General features: G+C 32.7%; 1 long non-coding RNA gene across 1 annotated transcript; it reads left to right on the plus strand.

Moving 5' to 3' along the window:
• Window positions 1–12,510: 12,510 nt before the first annotated feature.
• LOC124955287 lies at window positions 12,511–16,490 on the plus strand. The gene is made up of 3 exons (XR_007102821.1): window positions 12,511–14,544; window positions 14,637–15,377; window positions 15,870–16,490. It is a non-coding gene; the product is annotated as an uncharacterized LOC124955287 (long non-coding RNA).
• The last annotated feature ends 327 nt before the right edge of the window (window positions 16,491–16,817 follow it).

The raw sequence follows: 16,817 nt of genomic DNA on the forward strand, positions 1-16,817 counted from the left end.
CTTGTGTATGTAGGTCAGCAGCCATACCATAGAGAGTTATAATATTCCGGGCCGCATCTACAAAAACTTTGAGAATCATAATAATTATGAAATAAATAATTCAGATTATGAAAAATGAATCTATATTTAACGTTAATAGTATATATTTAAATATACGTAATCGTTTAACAAATATTAATTAATTAATTATTATTACATTTTACGTTATCTAAATTGTTCATAATAATTCTTTTAAAAACAATTTATATCTATATCTATGTGTCGAATTATTTATCATTAAAAATATTATTATTATTCGAGAGAATATTTGATCTAAACAATTTTATGATTAATAAGTAAATGGAAAATTGAGAAAATTTTGAATCTTTAAGTACAACCCTGTAGTAGTCGTAATAAGAGTTTCGGTAGAGCAGGTGTTACGAAGACACGCTATATATGTATGTATGTACCTACACTTTTACGAAAGCACCTGCCCAAAGATACAAAATTAACATACGCGATTATAATAAAAGCGAAGAGGATTTTTAAAACAAAGCCGATTACGTTATCTTGTACAAACGATTAATTTTAATGTTTAATTACCGGGATACCTTAAGTTTCATTATAATATAAAATATTTCTCACTTCACTGTATTAATATTGATAACATTGACTTATCCTTTTGTACGTAATATCGAATAATCATTTATATTTACTTACACATATATATATATATATATATGTATGTATGTATATATATTTAATAAAAAAAAAGAAGAATATTAAACAATCTTATTATGAGAACGTATTAACAATTGTATTTACTTATAACGAATGCAACATATTTCTTACTAATACGAATCGAATAAAAAGTTTCAGCTGGCAGTAATTATCGTTTTGTATTCTATGTAATATTAAATTAAATAACAGTTACAATATGGAATATCTGAAAAGGGACATCTAAAAAGGACACACAAGACGAATACTTTGAAAATCTTTCATTTTATAGTTTGTTACGTATCCTTTTTTTTTCTCTCTTAAAATTCAAAAGAAAAAAGGATAAAAAGAAAAGAAAGAAAGAAAGAGAGAGAGAGAGAGAGAGAGAGAGAGAGAGGCATATAAAAAATAACATAATTCACGTAACTAATAATTGTCGATCGCGGTCGCACCTGCATCTTCCTTGTCCAAGGTCCATCTATTTGATCTGCGCACGCGTCTTCAAGGCAACGAATAAACGAAAGAAAGAAAGATCGAAAGAAAGAAAGAAAAAAAAAAAAGAGAAATCGTCCTTCAAGATCCAAGATCCATTTATCGGTTCGATCGTTTCCTTTCGAAGCGAACGATGAACATCTTCTAAATAGATCAACTGATCTTTCAAACTTCTCTAATAAGTATAGCCTTCATAAAACGAACCTATAGATATATCTTGGTCAAAGATCAAAAGACAAAGAGAATAACAATAATAATAACAACAACAACAACAACAACAACAATAGAAAACGTACGTTCTACTACTACTCTTCGTGCTTCTTCTACTTCTTCTCGAGACACAACTAAAAACAACCTAATCTCTCGTTGATCCTTTAATAAAAGAATCATAAAAAAAAGATACCCTTTTACATTTGGTTATATCGTTATATCACGAGCCAAGGGAGATATAACTTGTGTGACTCGTAGAAGATCACGTAGCTTTTTCAAGGTTAACCATCGTAATATTCTTATATTCTAAAAGAGAGAGAGAGAGAGGGAAGGAGGTAAAAAAAAAAATGTTGAAAAAAACTTTTTAACTCCCTTACTTTAAAATGCATTTATACCTGGATAAAATTATTCAAGAGTCCCTTCATCTCGTTGACGTGAACTCCAAGTTACACTTAATGAAAAGAAAATAATAATAATAATGTTCCGAGATGAATTAGAACGTTCGTTCCAAAATGATAAAAGATAATGGAATAAATTTAACGCGCTATAATCGGTCGAATTTCGATCGATGGGTTTAACGTTTTTACTTTATGTTCTTTTTCTTTTTTCTTTTTTATTTTTTTCTTTTTCTTTTTTTTTTTTGTTTTTTTTATTATTCCTTTTTATCTTCTCCTCCCCATTCCTTCATTCAATTCCTATTCGTGTCCTTTCGTTCGAGTTCCCCTTTATGCCACCACTAGGAAAGACGAAAGTGCTACACTTAATTTACTTAGTAGTGAGCAAAAGCGCGAGGCAAAATTAATTAACCCATTAACTCTTCCTCCGCAGTCGGTGAATATTCCTAAAAGCGTTACGGCGTCGAAAAGCTATTTACGACCGAGTTCGGAGCTTTTGATCAACCTTCCCCGAAGTAAAATATTTTATTTAACGATATATATATATATATATTTTATGATATATATATATATATATATATATTTTATGATATATATATATATATATATATATGTATGTTTATATCTATATATTGATTTTCATTCGTAGAGAAGAGAAGACCAAGGAAGTATAAAATATCCGAAAGTTATAGATAGAGAAATATAAAAGCTAGCGACATCTAGCGTTCTATTTCGCGTTTGATCTTTTTAATTAATTAATTAATCGATGACGAACATACTTTTACGAGAATTACGAACGATACGTAGATAATCATTAACTATTATTTCTCTCAGATGGGGAAGGGGGAGAACGTCAACGTTTTCTTCTTAAAGGCGATACAACTTGCACCGAACGTAACTCAACGAAAAATCATATCAAAGATCTATCGGTATCGTTTCGTTATTAGGAATGGACACGTAAAGAAAAGGAGGAAGAAAAAGAAAAAGCAAATCTTAAAAAAAGAAAAAACATGATTCCTGTGTATACTTCTTTTTCTTTTTGTTTTTTTTTCTTTTTCTTATTTTTCTCTATTCTTTTTCTTCTTCTTCTTCTTCTTACATGCGACGAAACGAAACTCTTTTAACGAAACTTCCTGAAATAATAAGGATCATAATAATTAATAATAATAATAATAATAATAATAATACAAGAGTCATCCTAGAAATATTTCGATTAGGTCGTCTCGTTCGAAAAAATCGATGCGCTGTATCGAATCGAGCGGAAATTGAAAGTTAACCCTCGTTAACATTGGACTCCCGATGTCTTCTCTCTCAGAGATGACTAATAAGATTCCCCCTCCTTCCCTCCCCCCACTCCACCCACCCTTTTGTATTCTTTCTGATGACATTAAAAAAAAAAAAAAGAGAAAAAGAAAAAAAAAGAAAGAAGAAAAAAGAAAAAAAAAGGAAAGGAAAAAAAAAAGGAAGGCAAAATACTTCGCGATGAGTAACGTCGATGTGTCATCGTTTTTATAAAATACTCGAAACAACGAATAATCGTCTCGAAATGTCAATTCGTTCTTTCAGGAAATACTACTAAATGAAATCATTAAAATCATTACATCTAATTTTCATTGGATCACACTTATTTCATTCAAGAATCGTATAACAATCAATATTGCAATGTATTTTGCTTGCACAAATCGTTATTGCATCTTGTATTTTATTTTACGGAGAACTTTATATACGTGCAAAAATATTCTGCACTTCCAATATATATATATATATATGGGATATGCGATATTTCCAAAAAATCATCCTAAGCACGTGTCCTCGATCGGTATATATATAGCTAGTAATATTTCACGAAGAACGATTGTCCTCCATCCATCAAATGCGGCTGTCGTTAACGGGAAGTATTATTAATTCTCTCGTCAGTAGTCGATTTCAAAGAGGGGAGACACTAATTTCGCGGGCTTTCGTGGCGCCACGATAAACAGGCCCGTCGTCATAAATTAATTGTCAGTGCTTATAATTAACGTGGCCACGGCCCCCGTCTTCCGTGTAATACTTATTATGTCGGTAGTAATTTTACACGCGTCATTTTAAAAAGGCCCACTCTCGTAAGCTCGTATAAAACGGTCTTGTTTTATGATCGAATTAACTATCCTCTGACTTCCTCTCTCTCTCTCTCTCTCTCTCTCTCTCTCTCTCTCTTTCCTTCCTTCTTCTTTTAATAAAGGAATCTAATGACGCGGAAGAAAATTTTCCTCTTCTGAAGAAAAATAATCACAGTTAATAGAAAAAGAAAAAAAAAAAAAAAAGAAAAAAAAAAAGAGAGAAAAAAAAACGAGAAGGAAAAATTGAAAGAGCGCAATTAAAGCCAATAAAATTTTTCGAGGACGTTAAACTTGACCTTAAGACACCGAATAAGAATCGATAATTGGGCTCAGTAAAAAAGCAACGTGTAATAAACAATTTATACGATATATTTCGAGATATCATTCAAACGAGCTTTTCATTCAACATATATAATAAACTATTCTCGATCTCCCATCCTCTGGAATATCGTATATTTTAATCGAATTAATAGAATAAAAATTTAAATAATAATAATAATAATAATAATAATAATAATAATAATAATGAGAAAAATATCAAGTTCGAATTAAAAATAAAAGATCGAGGATATTCAATAACAATCAACGAGAGAGAGAGAGAGAGAGAGAGAGAGAGAGAGAGAGAGAGGGAGAAAGGTCATGGGGAAAAAAATAACACATACGGAAAAAATGAAACAATCAAATAAAAAACAAGATAAAACGTGTTCGAGCCGTTGGATAGGAAGGAAAATTTTGATAAAATGTCAAAAGTACGTAGCTGAGAGAATTGTCATGACAATCATTCGGGATAAAAATCTAAATAGAGATTAAAAAGAAAGGAAAAAAAAAAAAAACAAAAAAACAAAAAAGTCAAGTTCAAATCAAAAAAATAAAAGTGAAAATCAATGACGATCGACGAGAGAGATTTAGAGTGAAAAGAACAAAAAAAGAAAAAAATAGCAAGGCAAAAAAAAAGAGTTACAGAGAAAAGATGCAGGAAAACGGATACGAAGAAAAAAAAAAGAAAAGAAAAAAAAGAAAAAAATAGATAAAATATATTCGACTTTTTTCAAAGCAAAAGAAGGAGAATAAAGTTTGATAAAACGTTTAAAGGAACTCAGCGAATTGTCCTGGCAAATCGTTCGACGAGCTGTAAAGACGACGTATGGGTTCAATACGCGTGGGTTGTTGCACCGGCTAGGATGTTGGATCGATACAGCTTGCACTGGGGATGCAGAAGCCAGCTAGCAACGGTCTCTCTTCTCTCCCATCCTAACCATAGCAACAGGCAGCTATTTAAGCTTGTCAATCGTTCGCTCTGCGATCCTTTTCTATGGTACGATCGATACGATTATCCAAAACTCTTACGGAGGACTTTTATATAAAATAATCGCATTCCTAGAATCATATTATGGATTAATACAAAATCCAAAAGTTCCTTTCTCAACTGACTTTCGATCAATTTTCATCCTTATTATTCTCTCTCTCTCTCTCTCTCTCTCTCTTTCTCTTTCCTTTTTCTTACGATTGGCATACAATCAATAAAGTTCTCTCCATTGTTCGAAACTTAAAAGGAGTGAACTTTTACTAATCTTTTGATATCACCCACGCAAATTAATTATTAATTATTCGAGATTATTCAAAGGATTAATTATAAGGCTTTACTTTGGAAAATTTTTCAACAAAAGTTGATCCATTCTACCATGAAGTTTATTCGATAAACAATTAATGAATTAGTTTGGGATAAATAAGAAAATTAAGTAAGTAAATCTCTCAATGTTTCTTGTCAACCACTTATTAATCTTGATTTTCTTCCTCGTGGTTACGTACCTTATATTACATTATCTACGCCTTAACCTGACCTTTAGAAATATTCGATTACTTGGAAACGCCCGTAGCGCAGACCTTACGACGTCGTCGCCATAATCCTGGACCTAGAAACTAGAGTTAACGGGGGAACTATGGCGAAGGTCAGAGGTTAAAGGTCATAATGCATCCAATTCTCTTTGCTTTTATCCTTTCGACGATATCTCCAATGTGAAACGATATTTCGTTTCGTTTTGAAATACATTCAGGGTGAATATAATCCCTCGAAAAAGGGAATTATACGATATGGTATGGACAAAAAAAAAAAAAAAAAAAAAAAAAAAAAAGAAAAGAACAATTTATACGACAAATAAATATTTTACTCTAACAACGTACTCCTTTACTACTCACTTTTACGACTTTATATTTTCTTTCAACAGAGAAAAGGAAGAAACGAAAGAAAGGAGGGAAGGAAGGAAAGAAAGAAAGAAAGAAAGAAAGAGATTAGAAAAAAGGAAGGAAATATATCGCGAAAGATACGAGTGCGAGTGCGCGGCCGTTGATAAAGGTTTTCATGATTTTCAGTAGTACGAGCGTAGGAATGATCGGACGGAGGAGGGAAGGAGAAATCGTTTTAAAGCGGATTAAAAAAGAATCGGTGGTATACTCGATATACGTTCGTTCGGTTGAGTAAACCTTAACGTGCTAAGGTCGTTATTACGAAAAGAGCTCCGTGGACATGGCCTATGATTAGGGAGGATGAGAATGGAAAATCTTTGTGCGTCCTTGACACGAGTATCAAATTTTTTGTTGCGATTAAAAATGCAAAGGAAAAAAAATAATACATATACATATATATATATATATATAAATATACATATATAGAAATGAAAAGAAAAGAAAAAAAAGAGAAAAAGAAAATTGGACAACGATGTGCCATTGATAAGTCGGAAAAGGACAATATATAGTCGCTCGAAATTTGTCTCGTGAAATAAGGAAAGAAAGGATGTTGGTATGGTAAAAAGAGAGAGAGAGAGAAAGAGAGAGAAAGAGAAAGAGAGAAAAGTATAGGGAGTAAAAGGGTCGAGAGAGCGAAGGTAAGATCATTTTCGTCCCTACACGACCTCCAAAATCGTCCGAGAGCACGCACGTGCCACGAGTATTTCTCTCAAGGACGAAATATCTTCGGGCTACGTAAAAGAGAGAAAGGAATGAGAGAGTGTATGAGAGAGAGAAAGAGGGAGAGGGTGTCCCTTCTATTCGCTAAGGGATACCATTGGGAAAGCTCGAAAGATTTGGATCTCGATGGGATTCGAAGTAAAAGAGAAAAGCGCTTCGTTAATCATGCCGTCCGTAAAAAAAAAAAAAGAAGGAAGGACCATCCCTCCTCTTTCTTCTTCTTCCCCTCGTTCGTCCTCGTCTTTTTGAAGGTAGACAAATGCGAGAGGTTAAAGTTTTATTGGCTTATCGAACGTTTATCGAGGGTTCTATGACGAAAATTTAACCGATCGAAGAACGGAACTCGCAAAGCTGACAAGATCGAGTAGACGACGACGACGACATCGATCAGTAATGTTGATCGAGAGATTCGATTTATCGTTTCGTTCCCGATGGACATTCTAGTATCAAATGTAGACGTGTAGATATGTATGTACTTATGTATGTAATATATTCATATATATGTATATATATATATATATATATATAGAGAGAGAGAGAGAGAGAGAGAGAAAGAGGCTTAGCCATTTAAATGAGAACATCTAAATATTTGATTCTCGATATTCTTCAAGTATATATCCAAAAATCTTTGTCGATAATCATCATTCACAATTACTCCCATTTAAAATTTACTTTATAAACATTTTGACATTAATTAACCTTTAATAAATTCATTCACTCATTAATCCGCTATAAAGAAACTCACATTTACATTTTAACTGAGACATATATATATATATATATATATATATATATATATATACACATACGTACGACCTTGAGCGACTAGCCAAAAATGTTCCGAATGATCCTCTCGACGCAATGGTTAAAGTACCGAGTTAACAAGACGAACCTTCGTGTTAATAAAGAAAGAACGTCCGTCGTTTACTTATACTAAGCTTAACTTTCATCCACTCGACGTTTTCCTCGATCCATTCGCTTTTTTTACATTCTCTCTTCTTTAAGGGGGAAAAAAAAAAGAAAGAAAAAAAAAACTCGAACTCGGCTTAACGCGTTCAATCGCACTTTCGTTCGTTGGAAAAGATTGTTGACGAGGTTGGCTCGGTTAAGAGGTCACCATTTTTTTTTTTCCTTTTTTTTTTCAATTTTTCCTTGCGTTGATAGGCCTCTCTTTGATCATCTACAAGTGAGCTAGATGGATGAAAGGGAGAAAGAGAGTGAGAGAGAGAGAGAGAGAGAGAGAGAGAAAGGTGACCGTATGTTATAAAAGCGTATGTTACGCAGTCAGGATTATGCTCGTGAGACGGGTCAGGGGCCAAGGTTGTGTTTAAAGTTGCCCAAACTATAAGCGGTAACACGCAGATAAGCCCAACTGTCCAATTTTCTATTCATTCAGTAAAAGCTCGTAGTCGAGCATTTTGCCGAGCGTCTACTTGCTGTTCTCACGCGTGTTTCAAGAAGAGAAAAGGGAAAAGAAACAAAGGAAAAAAAAAAAAAAAGAAAAGAAAATAAACAACAACGAAAAGATAAGAAGACAAAAAAAAGAAAGAAATAAATAAAGAAAAAGGATATAAAATTCGTCGTCGAAAGAAACGTACGAGGTATATAAGAGTGAGATTTTTTGTTTTCCTTTTTATTATTTCTTGTTTTCCTTTTTTTTTTTTTTTTTTTTTTTTTTTTTTTTTTTTTTTTTTTTTTTTTTTTTTTTTTTTTTTTTTTTTTTTTTTTTTTTTTTTTCAAATAGAAGACACTCCAGTAAATGTCGAGCCTGATATGATATATTTGACAACGCGTTCGTCATCGAATCGGCGATTATTTGACCGAGGTCATTTGTATGCTAAAAGAAAAAAGACGTTCACGATATTCATACGTATCGCATAAGATTTTGCTGGATATAACATTGACATGATATCGTTAAAAGCATTCATCTTTTAAACACATTTATCATGGGCTTCAACTATTATCGTTAACTACTAGATAAATAAATCGTAATAAATAAAATGTATCGAAATAATAATGAACGATAGAAACGATTCGTATAAGCATCCTTTTGCTGATTAAAAAAACTCGATAATCCAATATTGTAACTTTCAACAACGCGCTCGTGCAAATCGAAACAAGTTCATTATCGAGAAAAAGTCATCCGCAAAATTCGTATCCCCACAATATAGGACTGTTTGTTAAACTAATTAACTGCATTTTTATCCATTGTAAAATCTAACAGGCGTGAAATAAAATAGAAAAAAAAAAAAAAAAAAAAAAAAATAGAAAGAAAGAAAACCAATGCTCTCGGGATGGCATCGATTACGACGCGAGGGGAAAAAAGATAGAAGGAGAGAAAAAACAAATAAAGGGGAAACAAAAAAACGAAGAAAAAAGGAAAAACAGAAATGAAACATATAGAAAACGAAGCATTTCTTAACAATTACGAAAATATTCGTTTTATCAAAGAACTGCTAATCGTTCTCAAATTGTTGGTTTAAGCGCGAACGCATCCATGAGAACAAAGTCCAAGGTTGGACGTAGTTGTCTAGTCATTCTCTTCCACTTCCTTCTCCTCTCTCTCTCTCTCTCTCTCTGTCTCTCTATCTCTGTCTGTATTTGTCTAACTCTATCTCTATCTCTATGTCTCATGACCTTGAACCAGGCCGCATGGAAAAAACAAGCTAGTGACAATCGAGTCGTTATCGGTGGTCGCGTGGCGTAAATAAACGACCGAGAAAGGTGACGTTAAAGCTAAAATACATACTAACTTACTTAGTTACATATAACGATAACAATGATGGAAGTGGATATGAGGAAGAACTTCGTTGTATGTATGTATGTAATCCGGAGTGTACGAGGAACGTAACTACTTCGTATTATTCTTTTTACGATTAAAAAGAAATGAGAAAAGATGACAAGCGTAAAACTTTATATGAAAGGTAACGACGTAATAATCGTCGATCGGTTTTTTTACCGTGGAAAAAAAACAACAACAACAATAACAACTTTGATAAGACAGTCTATCTCCTTCTCTCTTTCCCTCTCTCTCTCTCTCTCTCTCTTCGTTGTAAACTATGATAGAGAAGTACTCCAAAAAAAAAAAAAAAAAAACTATATCATACGATCGTTTCGTGGAAGGATTCGTTGCGTGAAATTATAAAAATTGTCTTGTTCTCTATTGATAATGATTTATAATCTCAATAAGGAAGAGAATTGATTTGTAAAAGAAAGAAAGAAATAAGAAAAAAAAAAAAAATTTGTTAAACAAAAAGAAAATAATAACGATCGACAATAAATGAGAACAACGATAATAACTTAAGCGTATTCAATAAATATTCAATTTTTCCAAAGAAGATGAGAAATGTTATGTCATTTCTTGTTATGTTATTTCTTAATCAAGATTCCGGAATTGATATTCGTAATTCGTTAGTAAGATCACGTGGATAAGATGCACGTGAATCTTATTGACGAACGTCTAACGTCATATCTCGGACGTCCGAGCATGCAATCGGAGTACCTACTTATTTAGTATATACTACCTATGTACATATCTATCTATGTATGTATGTATGTATGTATATATATATATGTATCAGAATTTAAAATTTCTTAAGAATTTTCTAGCGATGTCGTCGATTAAAATTTAACAATTTGATCGAATAATAATTATAATTAATTAATTGTTCGATTTCTTTGCATTCTCTTTTTTCTTCCTATCGTTAGATACTATAAATAATATATATTTTCCATACCTTCCAATTCTCCATTTCAATTAATGATTCAAATCAATTTCATTTGACGAAATTTATGGTAATCATGGAGAATCAGGTATACACATGTATATATATATATATATATGAGTAAATAAATAAGTAAATAAGTAAGTAAGTAAGTATGTATGTATGTATGTATGTACATATGTATCTCGGAATAAAAATATAAAAGAAAAATAATGGAAGATGAACATCAAGCTGTGATAAATCGACGCATGTGTAAAGGGCGAACACGTGTACATGTAATCAAAATAAAAAGAAAAAGAAGGGGAAGAAAAAGGGAAAAAAGAAAGAAAGAAGAAAAAGAAGAAGAAGAAGAAGAAGAAAGAATTAGTAATGATCGCGTTCGATCGCGTGATCGTCAAAGCTACTCTCATATATGTGCGTGTTTGTGTGTTTGTGTGTGTGTAATCTTGATCACGTGTTCGAAACATATGCATGTATGTACATATATATGCATACACTACGTATACGTATCTCTGTTACCGAAGAAACGTGCGAAGGACGTCTTCATCGTCCGCCACCTTGTCGAAGAATAGCTCGGTCATTTTCGAATGAATGACCAGAAGATCGAGAAATTCGATTCATCAATTCGATACTTCCGTCAACATATTTCTTACAATTACTTTTAAAGATATTCACAATTCCAAGTAAAGGAAAGGAATTTACGGAATTTGTTTTTATTCTTCTATTCATTATATCTTTCTTCCTTATTTATTTCTTTTTATTTTATTTTATTTTTGTTTTTTTCTTTTTCCTTTCTTTGTCTTTTTTTTTTCTTCTTCTTCTTCTTCTTCTTCTATTATCTCTAATACATCACTTCGAACGGAAATCCATTTCTTTTTTGAATTAAACAACGACGTAAGATACTCGTATACTTGTTTGTTTATTTTATCAATTATAAATACGAGATCTTTGATCTCATATTTATACATGAAAGAATATTCTACGTTAGACTATGTTATCGAAAAGCGAAACGTTAAATATTGAAAGATATCGATCGAATGAATTTCGAAATTTTTTTTGTAACATCAAAATATAAGAAGATTGTCGGCTTAGGTGAACGGTTATCAATTTCGTAGAGCCATGTACGCGATGAACAGTCAAGGACGTGGATCTCGTTTGAATATGAATTGCATCAATTAGACTCACCTTTATTCCCGACGCGTCTGTTTGTTCACTGATTGCCCAGAATTATAGTATGACTCTCGGTAGTGCTTCAAGTCTTTCTCTCTCACTCTCTCTCTCTCTCTCTCTCTCGCATCCATTTCAATTCCCGTTTCGAGGTCGAACAAGATCTTTGAAGGGCGATCAAGGCAAAGTCCGTCTCCGTTGCCATCGCCATAGCGAAACCAAAGAGCACCAGAGAACGTAGAGGAGTAACGCTAGACGAGAAGTCAAGGTTGACGCGTTTAACAACCTCCGAACTGACTTACTTTCGGGTTCTTCGAGCTTTCGAACGAACGAAATCGAAAGTAATGTTTCTCCGTCAATAGGTCACGCGCTATACCACTAACGTAACAAAGATATATCGTTACTTATATTGGAACGCGAGAAAGTAAGAAGAAAAAGAAAACAAAACAAAAGAGAGAAAGGAAAGAAAATGAAAAATAAAATAGAACTGCGACTTTATCGACGATCAATTATACGTTTTTTCCCCTTTTAAAAATTTTCCGATAAATTTCATCGAAATTTGAAAATATCGAATCTAATGTACGAACGTTTAGGATATGAAATCATTATAATGTATCATTACGTGATACATAATAATTTTTAAATAATTAACCTCATTGCGTCATTCCTTAAACATCGATATATATATATATATATATATATATATATATATATATTACCTCAAGTGAAAAGAAAGTATCACGTTCGGTAATTAACGCTCGAGTATTTCAAGGAAGTTGCGGTTTATGACCTCGATTGTTGCTTCCCACCGAACGAGGGAACATTACGTTACGAGCTCGGATCATTCTCGTCGATTCCGGTGAAATACGATACAGGACATTGTGGCCACCCTCTTGTAAATTTTATTTTGTTTGTCTCTTTTGTTTTCTTCTTCTTTTTTTTTATTTCCTCCATTCCTTATTTTACCCTTACTACGAATAAAAGTGTTACGTGGGTTGGAGGGGAGGATGGTAAAATCGATCCCACGGGGACGAAGTCGTGTGAGAATTTTTCTTTCGTTTTTATTTCGCTACTGCAGTCTCTCTCTCTCTCTCTCTCTCTGCTTTCGAAACAAAAAATAAGAAAAAAAAAAAAAGGAAAGAAAATTCGACGTATCGTAAGGTAAAAGCGTACGTCCTTGAATATCTCCTCGTACGAATCCTCGATCTCGAATGAAACTCGATTCTTTATATCGAAAAGCAACAAGGCGCATTATACGAGTACGATCTAACGATTAGATTCAAAGATTAGTAGTTGATCTGTAGGGGGCCTGGCTCGATGAAAGAAAGAGAAATGTGGAACATTCGTAACGAGCTATTAATTCGTATTATCCTTGAGGTAACGAGCGAGATTACAAGGCCAACGAAGGACACCTCTCACGTTGGTGAGAGGATAGCGGTATATCGCGTACGTCACGATGACCTCGTGATTCTTCGATCGATCGACCTCTTCCGGTAAAAGATGATAGTCAGAGAGACAAAGTGACAGACATATGAAGAAAGAGACAACAGAGGGAGAGAGAGAGAGAATTATCAGGTACTCTATTGAATATACTAATTAAAATCGCAAACGAGATTACATAAGTTACCGTTGCTATTTCCTTTACAAAAAAAAAAAGAAAAGAAAAGAAAAGAAAAGAAATGACAGGGCAAACTAAAAGATAAAAATTCATATGAAAAGTTGTCCTTCTTCGAAACGAACAAACTAAATGCATTCATCGGCGATAGAAAGAGAACGACATAGCGGATTTAAAGCATATTTATGCGGTCTCACAATCACGATTACGTAACCATCGTAGAACTGGAATAGCGGGAACTGGTCTCCGGCCAATAATTGCTGCGTCTTAATCGGTCGATGGTCGTCCTTCGGCGAGAGTGGTCTGAAAGAGAAACCCGGAGCTATCTTTCACGAACGCCTTCTTTATTTACGTTTCGCTCGCCAATCAATAGAGGGGAAAGAAAGAGAGAGAGAGAGAGAGAGAGAGAGAGAGAGAGAGAGAAAAAGAGGTAGATGACGTGACCGAGATCCTAGATCGCTTCCTGTACGATGATTGATACCATCGAAGAAGAAGAAGAAGAAAAAGAAAAAGAAAAAGAAAAAAGGTAGTAGTTTCCATAAATCACATAAATTATATGCGTTCTATTAAATTCTAATACTCGATTAATCTCCGTGATGTCTTTGCGAGATACGTAAATTAATTTCTCATAATTCCATGCTTCCGATTAATTTCGTTAATATAATATCATTATCGATCTATCGATCGATCTTAAGTGCATCATCGATTCAATGTATCGAACTCATTCAAACAGGACAATTCTCTTAGAAAGATATATATATATGCACGTTTCATCTAAGAATGTTTTAGTCCATTGTAAACGAAGAATAAAGGAAATATTGCGCATTCCCTATCCCCTTATCCCACCCCATCCTTCCCCCACGACCTTGTTTGTAACGTAACGACGAGCTAATGATTCGTCCTCTCTTATCTCATATGCAATGTGCAATATTAGAGGACAAAAAGCGTTTGGAAAACCTTCGGACCGACTAGAATAAGAAAATGTATTATATATCTCTTTGAACGAAATGAGCTGAGGCTTTTGTAACAGGGAATCTGCATCTGTCCTTCGTTTTATACATCGTTAATGACCTATAAATTCCAATAAACAGAACGTAACGTTAGATGGCACATTGATGTTACGCCTATTTTATTATGACCATGAAATACAAAAGCGAATGACTACCATTGTTGTCCTAGCAGTTAGTAAATAAATAAATAAATAAATAAATAAATAAATATATGTATACATTTATATTTTGCATGATTATATTTATAAAATATTATTTTTTAGAAAAAAACCTCATTGATATCGATTCGTCAAGAAGAAAGGAAGAAAGAAAAAAATTGATTAGGAAACTTTGAAGAACGTTCGAAGAATGTTTAACACTCGTAATTAAAAAAACGATTTAAAGAGTTTCTATAACAATTTTAAAAGTAAACTATGCATAGAACAAAGATAGATAGAAACAGAAAGAGAGAGAGAGAGAGAGAGAGAGAGGAACATATAAACGCACATATTTACGTACATAGAGAGAAAATATAGAAGAGGAGAAGTCTGGATAAGAGGACGGGCCGCTATGGAGAAACGATGACGTGCGGTCGTTTGACCCTGACTTTATTTATGTTTCCCCATAGCATTAAAGGCAGTTACACACGTGCTACGAAGGCCTCCCGTCTCCTTTGTCTACGCGTTTCGTTCAACCGGCCGAGCTAACAACCTCATTGCCATTGGACGTCGACGATGGCACGAGAGAGAGAGAGAGAGAAAGAGAGAGAAAGAGAAAGAGAGAAAGAAAAAGAGAGAGAAAGAGAGAGAGGGAGAGAGAGAGAGAGAGAGGGAGAGAGATTATATCGTTGTCCGTGACGCGACTCCGATAGAATGTCCATGCTAATTGAAACTTTTAATTATCTATTTAACTACTATAGTATTTAATGTAAAAAGAAAATCGTGAAAGGAAAGGAAAAAAAAAAAGTTATATCTATCCAATTCGATGAATCAATGAAAAAAATGTTCAATCGAGCAAACGGCCATGTAATTATGAATTATTTACTTATCCTACTTGCGTAAAAACTTTAAATAACAATTTTTAAGTCAATCGAAAAAAATATTTGATATCAATGAGAAAAGATAACGAAATTTCACAGATATCTACTTTCTACAAATATCTATTATTGAAAGTCTATCGAACAAAACCAATACACACCCTCAGATATATATATATATATATATATATATATATATATATATATGTATATGAATGAGTACATAGAGACATACGCTAGTTAATACGACAATTGACGTGCATTTGCGTCTAACAGAGAATACTTCTTACTTAGCGCATTTAACGCTCATTCGAACGAATACATACATAGATATATACATACCATACATAGAGATACATACACATGCGTTTCATCGTTCTTAATCTTACTAGAAATACGATTCAGTGAACCTTAAATGTCGATCTCAATATGTTTTTACATTCATCATAATTATTACTATCTTAATTGATTTTTATTACAGATTAAAAAGAGATAACGATAAACATGACAATTCGATGGAAAATGACAATAATTACAATAATAATAATAATAATTATTATTATTATTATTATTATTATAACGATGACGATGATAGTATATAAGGAAAAAAGAAAAAAAAAAAAAAGGGAAAGAAAGAAAGTAATAATCGTAAAAGATAAATTAACGACATAAAATAAGAAGAACGTGAAATGTTTTTACAAAGAGGAGGAGGAGCACATCCACTGTTTACAGGAACTCTTCCAAGGATATCGAAAAAGAGATCAGAAATTATTTTCACGGTTCGATTGTAACCGGGTTGACCTCTTTCGACGAAAACATAATGGGGCCCGAGTTAACCGTAGATATATATTGTAGGTATATATACGAAAATAGTCTATAGACTCACCCAAAAAGACCAGACGGAAATGGCCTCTAATCGAATACTTCCTTTACGATTTTCCTCTTAACAATGTTAACTCAAATTAACTCATGTCAAAATAAATGATTGCTAAGTATATATTTCTTTCTCTTTTTTTTTCTTTTCTCTTTTGTTTTTTTTTTATTTTTTATATTCCCGGCGATGATGTCATTACGTACAATATGTCACATATATATATATATGTGTATGTGTTTATATGTAAATAAATATTTATATATATATATATATATATATATATATATATATATATATATATATAATAAATATTTCATTATTCCTTCTTCATTTGCGCTCCGTTTAAAAGAAAATATTAAATATTTAAAATCACTATCACGAAATGATATCACAATATTCTCATACGACAAAATATTACAAAGACTTTGCGTAAGAAGATATTTAAGGATCTTTCCAATGATATTTCACTATCTATCTTTTCGAAAATTCAAGGTCCAACGGAGACCTTATCTTCTCTACTATAAATCGAATAAATAGAAATCTTTGAATTATGCA

The sequence above is a fragment of the Vespa velutina genome, chromosome 18 (genome assembly GCF_912470025.1).
Source record: "Vespa velutina chromosome 18, iVesVel2.1, whole genome shotgun sequence".
NCBI classification, from domain to species: Eukaryota; Metazoa; Arthropoda; class Insecta; order Hymenoptera; family Vespidae; genus Vespa; species Vespa velutina.